Source organism: Phascolarctos cinereus, unplaced genomic scaffold (genome assembly GCF_003287225.1).
Source record: "Phascolarctos cinereus isolate Bilbo 61053 unplaced genomic scaffold, phaCin_HiC Scaffold_4;HRSCAF=312, whole genome shotgun sequence".
Classification (NCBI taxonomy): Eukaryota; Metazoa; Chordata; class Mammalia; order Diprotodontia; family Phascolarctidae; genus Phascolarctos; species Phascolarctos cinereus.
In genome coordinates, this window is record NW_027555847.1 from 486,654,265 (window position 1) to 486,663,840 (window position 9,576).

The window sequence follows — 9,576 nt, forward strand, 5'->3', positions numbered from 1 at the left end:
AGTGAGGTGGGTTGGGGAAGGAGAGAATTTGGAACTTAAAGTTTTAAAAACGAATCTTAAAAAATTGTTTTTTACATGTAACTGGGGAAAAAATAAAATACTATATAAAATTTTTTAAAAAGCCATAAAAAATAAAATAGATGGTGGTATTTCTTTTAGATCTAGTTTTCCTGAGATGCGGAATGTCAGAGTGGATAGAGCACAAGCTTGAGAGCCTTAAAGATCTCTAAAGTCGGGCCTCTGTTAAGTACTGGCTTTGTGACCCTGGGCAATTCTCATTATATGAGATTCTAGAAAGGGAGTTGCGAGGGGAGTAGATTGTGCGTCTACGTGGTGATTTTGTGAACCGAATCCTATATTCTGCCTTTGGTAAGGATGTAGAGGGAAAGGGAGAAAATGTGAAAAGTACAAGTCCTAACCCTGCTCCTCCTCCCTTCCCCTCCCGACCTACTTCCAATTATATTCTCTCCCTCCTCCTCTCCCACTCCTTTTCTTCCCTCTGTCCCTCCCCTTCCCCCCTCCACTCCCCCTCTCTTCCCCTTTCCCCTCCTTCCTCCCCTTCCCCAGAGCTCAGAGAGTTGATAGCCAGCAATGAGTAAGCGCATGAGAGATATGGAGTAGTGAAATGAGTTAGCAAGAATGAATCCGAAATCTGCCGGCATCTCACTCACCAAACCGCCCCTGTTGAGCGGCAGTGAGGCTGTGAGCTTTGAGTCGGTTTTCAGGCTTCTCAGAGAGGGGAATTAGCTCAAATGGTAGAGCGCTCGCTTAGCATGCGAGAGGTAGCGGGATCGATGCCCGCATTCTCCAAGTGTTTTACTGCTTAGGGCAGGGGAAACTTTTCTTAAAAGTGGATTTTTAGGAAGGAAGGGACTACAATTAAGCGGGATTAGTAAAGTATTTCTGTGGAAAGTGGGTGTTCAGCTGGGACGTTAAAGAAGTCAGGAGCCAAATTTGAGGAGGGAGAGAAATCCAGGAATGAAAATGAAAATTCACGGAAATGGTAGGTTAAGTGCCTTGCTGGGGGATCTGCCAGGAGGCCGGCGTCACCAGTAAATTTTGAGTAGTCTAGAAAGGTAGGAGGGAGGCCAGGTTATGACAAGCTTTAAATGTCAAATAGAGGGTTTTACATTTGATCCTGGAGATGATCCAATAAGCATAAGCTGACAAAGGACCCGAGAAGAGGATTGTGTAGGGTTGCACTGATTCCATCAAAGGGTCCAGATGGGCCACGAAGGGCGGGAGAATTTCAGTGTTAGTGAATATGGAAATGGTGTATTTATGAATGATAATATCAAATGACCATTTTTTGTGTGGGGCCGAGATGGGATGGACGAGCAGCTCATGGGAAGTAAGTTAAAATGTGAAGTTAGAGTGCTTGAAGGAATATTAATATGTATGTTGAAGTAGGAGTTGAGTAGGAAAGACGAAGCCAGGCACTACACTTATCGAAGAAAGGAGGAGAGAGTCTCGGATGAAGGTCGGTAGGGCAACAGTTGATTGATTGAGTGGTAGGATTGAACAAACCTCAAAAGATAGGTGATTAAGTGATGGTGGCATAGGTAGAACCTATGGTGGCAAGGGGGAGCACATCGAACTTGTATTTGTGGAGGTAGAAATGATAAGCCATAAATCATCATACATGTGAAGTAAGTGAAAGCTGGGAGTCAAATATAACAAAGGATGACTGGAAGGATGGTAGCACCCTGAGTGGTTAATTGGGAAGTTTGGAATGGAAATGAGCTTAGCGGGCCAAAATAATGATTTTGTTTTGAACTTGTGGAGTTTGAATTGTATATAGGACATCCATTGTGAATTACACAATAAGCAGTAGGAAATGCATGACTGGGGCTCTTGGAGAAAAATTAGGGCAGAATGTATCAATTTCACAGTCATTTGCATAGAAAAGATAAATCCTTGGGGACTTATGGAGTCCTCTAGTGAGAGTGGGTAAAGAAAGAGAAGTGGGCATAATGCATAGCTTTGGGGTACACACAGTTTGGGGTGTGATGTAGAAGATGAGCCAGCAAAAGAGACTAAAGAGTAGTTAGGTAGGAACAACGTCATTAAAAACCCAAAGATGAAGGAGTTTCTAGAAGAGGGTAGTTAGTAGTATCAAGTGCTGCAGAGAATTTAGGAAGGGTAAGGAATGAGAAATGGCCATCACCTTGGGCATTTACAGGATGATTGAAGGAGTAGACAATTTCATTTGAGTCAGTCATGAGCCAGACTGCAAAGAGTTGAGGAGTCACAGAGGAGAAAAAAAAATACCAAAATCAACAAAAGGAGGAATAAAAAGCCCAAACAGACCAATCTTAGAAGAAGATGTCAGGTAAACCATTAAAGAGCTGCCCTGTGGTTAGATGCCGGGCTTCAGAAAAACTCATAAGCAAATTCTTTTGTACTTAAAAAAATTATTTAGTATTTTTTCCCCAGTTACATGAAAAAACAATTCTTAACGTTCATTTTTAAAACCTTGCGTTCCAAATTCTATCCCTTCCTCCTTCCCCACCCCTTTTCCCCACTGAGAAGGCAAGCAATTTGATATAGGCTATACATGTGAAGTCATGCAAAACATTTCCATATTACTCATGTTGTGAAAGAAAACAGGACCCCTCCCCCCAAAAAAAACCTCAAGAAAAATAAAGTTAAAAAAGGTATCCTTCAATTTGTATTCAGTCACCATCAGTACTTTCTCTGGGTATGGATAGTATTTTTCATCCTAAGTTCTTCAGAGTTGTCTTGGATCATTGCATTACTGAGAATAGCTAAGTTATTCACTGCTCATAATCTTACAATATTGCTGTTACTTTGTACACAGCATATTCTACTTTGCATCAGCTCATGTATGTTCAGGTTTTTCTGAGAGCATCCTGTTTATCATTTGTTATAGCACAATAATATTCCATCATAATCACATACAACAATTTGTTCAGCCATTCCCCAAATGATGGGTATATCCTCAATTTCCAATTCCTTGCCACCAGAAAAGAGCTGCTACAAATAGTTTTGTGTATATAGGTTCTTTTCTGTTGCCCGCAACCAGATCGCACACCGAACGGAGAGGCATGAGATAACTTATGACATGGGCCAGGCGGAGTAGAATTACTGACTCAGTTTATTCATCTGAGGGCACAGAATATATAGGGAAGATCTAGCCTAACTTCAAAGAGTCCTTCCCGTGAGATACTCCCCAGAACATCTGCTGAGGATGTGACAATCATGAATTTCCTCCTTAGCAGGGTTCCTAGATTGGGCTGTAGATTCCAAGGTTTTCCCAGGCACCTTGGTGCCACCTGCATAGAGGAGTGAATATGTAAATCTAAGGTTCAAAGAGAGAGAAGGAATGTCTCAGAGACCTCTTTATCAGGAAGGAATTGGGGAGCTATACCACTTAATCCATGAGCCTTTTTGGGTAAAAGCCTGGGCAGAGGTCAAACTCTGCCTTGGATCTTAAACCCTTATCAGACTCTTAAGATCAGCCCTCAACACTTTTCCTTTTTTTTTTTTTTAAATCTCTTTTGGGATACAGTCCTAGTAGCGATATTACTAGATCAAAGTATATTCATAGTTCCAAATTGTTCTATAGAATGGTTCAATCAGTTCACAACTCCACCAACAATGCATCAATGTCTCATTTTCCCTACATCCTCTCCAACATTTGTCTTTTTGCTTGTCTGTCCTATTAGCCAATCTAATAGGTATGAGGTAGTACTTCAGAATTGTTTTAATTTGCATTTCTCCAATCAATATTGAGTTAGAGCATTTTTATATGGCCATAGATAGCTTTGATTACTTCATTTGAAAACTATTCATATCTTTTGATTGTTTATCAATTGGGGAAATGGCTTTTTTTTTTTTATAAGTTTGACTCAGTTCTCTATGTGTTTGAGAAAAAAGGCCTTTATCAGAGAAACTTGCCTCAAAAATTTTTCCACATTTACTGTTGCAAACTGTATTTCCCTCCATCCTATTTCTCCCCCACTGTTCATTCTATCCTTTTTCTCCTCTTACCCTGTTCCTCCTCAAGTATTTTGCTTCTAACTCACCCTTCCCCTCCTACTTTGCTACCCCATTTTACCTCTCCATTTCCCAATCTCCTACTACATTCCTCCTTCATCCCTTAATTTTTTTTGGGATACCATCCCTTCATATTCAACTCATAACTGTGCCCTCTATATGTATTCCTTCTAATTGCCCTAATAATGAGAAAGTTCTTATGAGTTACAGGTCTCATTTTCCCACATAGGAATGTAAACAGTTTAACCTTATTGAATCCCTTATTCCCCTTTCCTGTTTGACTTTTTATGCTTCTCTTGAGTCTTGTATTTGAACGTCAAATTTTCTATTCAGCTCTGGTCTTTTCATCCAGAATGCTAGAAAGTCCTCTATTTCATTAAACATTCATTTTTCTCCTGCTGGACTATACTCAGTTTGGTTGGGTAGGTTATTCTTGGTTGTAATCCTAGTTCCTTTGCCCTCTGGAATATCATATTCCAAGCCCTCCTATCCTTTAATGTAGAAGCTGCTAAATCTCATGTTATCCTGACTGTAGTTCCATGATACTTGAATTGTTTCTGTCTGGCTGCTTGCAATATTTTCTCCTTGACCTGGGAGCTCTGGAATTTAGCTATAATATTCCTGGGAGATTTCATTTTGTGATCTTTCAGGAAGGGATAGGTGGATTCTTTCAATTTCTATTTTACCCTCTGGTTCTAGAATAGGGGTGGGGAACCTGTGGCCTCAAGGTCACATGTGGCCCTCTAGGACCCCTTTGACTGAATCCAAACTTCACAGAACAAATCTCCTTAATAAAAGGATTTTTTTCTATAAAACTTGGACTCAGTCAAAAGGCTGCACCCAAGGACCTAGAGGGCCACATGTGGCCTTGAGGCCGCAGGTTCCGCACCCCTGTTCTAGAATGTCAGGACAGTTTTCTTTGACAATTTCTTGAAAGATGATGGCTAGGCTCTTTTATTGATCATGGCTTTCAGGCAGTTCAAGAATTTTAAAATTATCTCTCCTGGGTCTATTTTCCAGGTCAGAAGTTTTTCCAGTATTTCACAATGTCTTCTATTTTTTCCATTCTTTTGGTTTTATTATTTCTTGATTTCTCATAAAGTCATTCGATATTTGCTTAGTTCTAATTTTTAAGGAATTGTTTTCTTCAGTGAGCTTTTGGACTTCCTTTTCTATTTGGTCAATTCTACTTTTTAAGGCATTCTTCTCCTCATTGGCATTCTCTTTTTCCTCTTTTACCATCTGACTTAGTTTGTTTTTTAAAGTGTTATATTTTCTTCAGTATTTTTTTTTGCATCCCCTTTACCGACCAACCTGTTGTTTTTCATGATTTTCTTGCATCACTCTCATCTCTCTTCCCAACTTTACCTCTCTTACTTGATTTTCAAAATCCTTTTTGAGCTCTTCCATCAGCTGAGACCAATTTATATTTTTCTTGGAGGCTTTAGGTAGGAGCTTTGCCTTTATCTTCTTCTGAGTGTGTCTTGATCTTCCTTGTCATCATAACAACTTTCCATGGTCAGAATTTTTTTCTATTGTCTGCTCATTTTCTCAGCCTGTTTCTTGACTTTTCTTTATTAAAGTAGAGCTCCGCTTCCAGGGTGGAGGGTGCACTGTCCCAAGCTTCGGGGGTTCTGTGCAGCAGTCTTTAGAGATACTTCCTGCGACCTGTAAGTTTTCAGTTCTTCCAAGGTGGTATGAACTAAGGAGAGGTGTGCTTATTACTCTCCTGGCCCACGCTCTGGTCTGTGAGCGACAACAAGTACCCTTTTCTGCCCTTGAACTGTGATGAGGGTACCTGTTCCACAGCGGGCCGCAAGCTCTGCTGTGCTAGTGTTCCTCCTCGCCCTGGGACTGCCACCCAGGACTGTGACCTGGATCTGAGTGTGGGCACAGCAACAGAGTCCTGCCTCAGTGCTAGCAAAGAGACCCTTGTGACCTCCTTTGACCAGTTTGTTCTGTTAAACCTCTTTACTGTCTGTGGGCTGAGAGCCCCAGAAGCACCTGCTACCACTGTTGATTCGGTGGCTCCCAAGGCCTGCTCCTGGTTTGTTGGGGCTGCATCTGTGCTGGCCTGTGCTCCACTCTCCCCAGGTGCGGCAGACCTTTCCTGCTGACCTTAGGCTTGAAAATTATTTCACTCCATCCTTTTGTGGGTTCTGCTGCTCCAGGAATTGTTTTATGGCATAATTTAAAGGTGTTTGGAGGGATTTTGGGGAGAGCTCAGGCAAGTCCCTGCCTTTTCTCCACCATCTTGGCTCCCCTTTTGTCTTTTTAAAAGATCCTTTAATGCTAAATAGATTTTTTTCCCCAAAATTTATTGAGATGGAAGACTACTAGCAAAGGTTACCTCCTTCTATCCTTTACAGACAAATAGGTTTTGATCTTTAAAACAGACAAAGATAAGGTTGAGAAAAAATATAGTCAAAAATCATTAATGATTATCAACACAAAATGTAAAAATACAAATGTAATATAGTAGTACAAAAATAATCCATCATTACAAAGGAGAAATTATAACCGAAACATAAGGATAGTTTAATAGAAATAAAAAACCTAAATATTTACTTTAATGAGATAAAGAAACAAAGACAAGATATTATCAGAGGCAGGAAAGTACTTCAATAAACTACAATATCCTTTTGTCACGAACATTAACAATGTAGGAGACTTTCTTAATAAAAGAAAAAAAACCCAAAGTATACATTTGAAACTGTGACCTCATATTACATTCATTGGAGAAACACTTTAAGAAGCCCCACTACACATAGATATGAAACAGAATTGCTGACACTCCCCATGTCTTATTTGCTGCAATTTTAGACATGTTGGTAACAGTAATGAGGCATGAAAAAGAAGTTTGAGGGAAGAGTATCAGAACTGAAGACGTCAAAATATTTTTACTTGTAGATATCATTACCATATATCTAGAACACCTAAGATGATCAACAACTACAAAGTGGAAGTAATGGTTTTTGGAAAAATAGTGGAATTTAAGATAGACCCATGGTAGTTATTTGCATTTTTATGTCATCAAAAAAATCAAAAGAAACTGACAGAAATAATAATGTAATGTGGCAAATATTGGTACATTATGTCAAGATATCTAAGAAAACTATTCAAATACAGCTTCAAAATAATCTTGACAGGAATCAAGGAAGAACTCAGTCTCTTTGAGTCTCAATTTCTTCATCTATAAAACAGACATAATACAGGAATTATTATTATTGTTTTTGTACTTTGTTTTTGAAGAGGACAAGTGACTTCATAAGGTGACATCTTGACTCATGTGTGAATTGCATTTAAGTGAGTCACAGTTGCACAGAGTCTTCAGCCTCACTCTCTCTTCCAGAGTCACTGAAGTCCAGTGGCAAAACAAAAGTCAGGACAACTCACAATGGACTGGGGATGCCATGGATGACCTTGGCATCTTGGATGTCTGACCAAGCTCTAGGTGCTCCACAGTTCCTGCTTCAGCCTGTGGGGTTACTGAAACAAACTGTTCTCATCCACCCCATTCGAGGGGGAGAAGCCTTCACATGCTTGAGGCAGACATTCCCCTAACTTACCAATGTGTTTGTGGCCTTTCAGTTACTTTGTGTTTTGCCCAAGCATGCATGCATGGATGTGTGTGTGTGTGTGTGTGTGTGTGTGTGTGTGTGTGTGTGTATTTGTTGGGATATATAGGAAATGTGCTCTCGTTAGCCTCATGGGGTGTAAGGTCTGGATCTGAAATTCCCCTCGATGAGGAACTCTACACTATCTTTCCAAGAGCCAAATATCCCTGTGCTCTGGGATATTTTCCTCAATCAGGAGTTGTTCTGATTCCGAAGAAAGAGGTCAAGAAATCCAATTTGATTATAAGAAGTATTTTAATTGATATTATCACTTACACATAAGGGACTATCTGGAGCAGCTCCCAGGTGAAAACAGTCTTAACTTCTTAGAGACCCCAGAAAAGCCTGGTGATTATTTTGGAAAGCAAAGAGAGGAGTTAGAGAGTGCATCACTACTGACTGGTGAATATTTTTGGTTTTCTGCTTAGTAATAAACTTGGGTGTTAAGCCAATGTTATGCCCAAACACAATTTTGTGTATTGAACATATACTGGTCACAATATTCTTGTTATGGTTTTCATTGATCACAGTATCTAAGTTGTGACCCGGTGTCTAAAATATGATTCAGCATCTAAGGCATGATTTTTAACAGGTCATGATGTCTTGGCTTAAACTCTTCACAGAGTTTAAGTTAATGGCTTTTTCCCAATCGGGACCCCACATGGGCTTTAAAGAAGAAAAACTGTTTTAGGTGTCATATCCTCCTGTAAGTTGCTCCATAGTGTTCCCATCTGTTAAATATATTTTAAAAAATATTTCAGGTAAGAGCAGTGACTTGCTCAAGATCTACCCCAAACCCCTCCAAATACTTGTAAAAAAATCGCTCTAAACAAATTCTAGAGCAGCAGAACCTACAAAAAGACAGAATGAAACAAATTTCTAGCCCAAGACAACCTGGATGGTTGATTGGAAAGGTCTGTTGTGCAGGCCTGAGAGAGGAGCACAGTTTAGCATGGGCCATGCAGGCAAAGATGGGGCCTCAGTGAACCTGGAGCAGGCCTCAGGAAACTGAATCAAGCGGAGTTGTGGAGGTTTCCAGACTTCTCAACCCACAAACACCAAAGACAACTTAGAAGGTCAATAGGAAAGGTCTGTCTGATCTTGGTGAGAGAAGAGCTCAGTGCAGCTGATTCTGAAGCTCTCAGCCCACAGATGGAGAGGGAATGGAGTGACTGATCAGAGAGGTACTGCAGGGATCTCTTGGCTGGGGCTGAGGCAGGATTCTCTTGCTTTGCCTGTACTTGGCTTTGAGTCTCAGTTCTGGGGCAAAGAGGAGCACTGGCATAGCAGAGCTTGTGGCAGCAGTACGGAGAGAATCCTCCTCACAGTTCCAAGGCAGAAAAGAGTACTTGTCGCTCACAGACCAGAGCACAGGCCAGGAGAGTAATAAACACACCTCTCCTTAGTTCATACCACCTTGGAAGAACTGAAAATTTATAGGTCTCTAGAAGTATCTCTGGCAAACAGCCGCACAAACCCCTGAAGCTTGGGACAGTACATTCTCCACACTGGAAGCAGAACCCTACCTTAACAAAGAGTTTAATAGTCAAGCAATTGGCTGGGAATATGAGCAAACAGAGCAAAAAAAGTCAGACCACAGAATCTTACTTTGGTGACAAAGAAGATCAAAACATACACCTAGAAGAAGACAACAAAGTCAAAGCTCCTACATCCAAAGCCTCCAAGAAAAATATGAATTGGTCTCAGGCCATGGAAGAGCTCAAAAATGATTTTGAGAAGCAAGAAAGAGAAGTAGAGGAAAAACTGGATAAAGAAATGAGAGCGATGCAAGAAAATCATGAAGGAAATGGCAAACCACTCCTGTGTCTTTGCCAAGAAAATCCCAAATAAGGTCATAAAAAGTTGGACGCAACTGAAAAAGAAAACCTCAAAACTCCCAAGTTCAAATGATCTCCCAGCCTCCCTAGAAGGAAACATT

General features: G+C 40.5%; 1 non-coding gene across 1 annotated transcript; it reads left to right on the forward strand.

The window, feature by feature from the left end:
• The first annotated feature begins 737 nt into the window (after window positions 1-737).
• Window positions 738-810, forward strand: TRNAA-AGC (transfer RNA alanine (anticodon AGC)). The gene has a single exon. It is a non-coding gene; the product is annotated as a tRNA-Ala (tRNA).
• The last annotated feature ends 8,766 nt before the right edge of the window (window positions 811-9,576 follow it).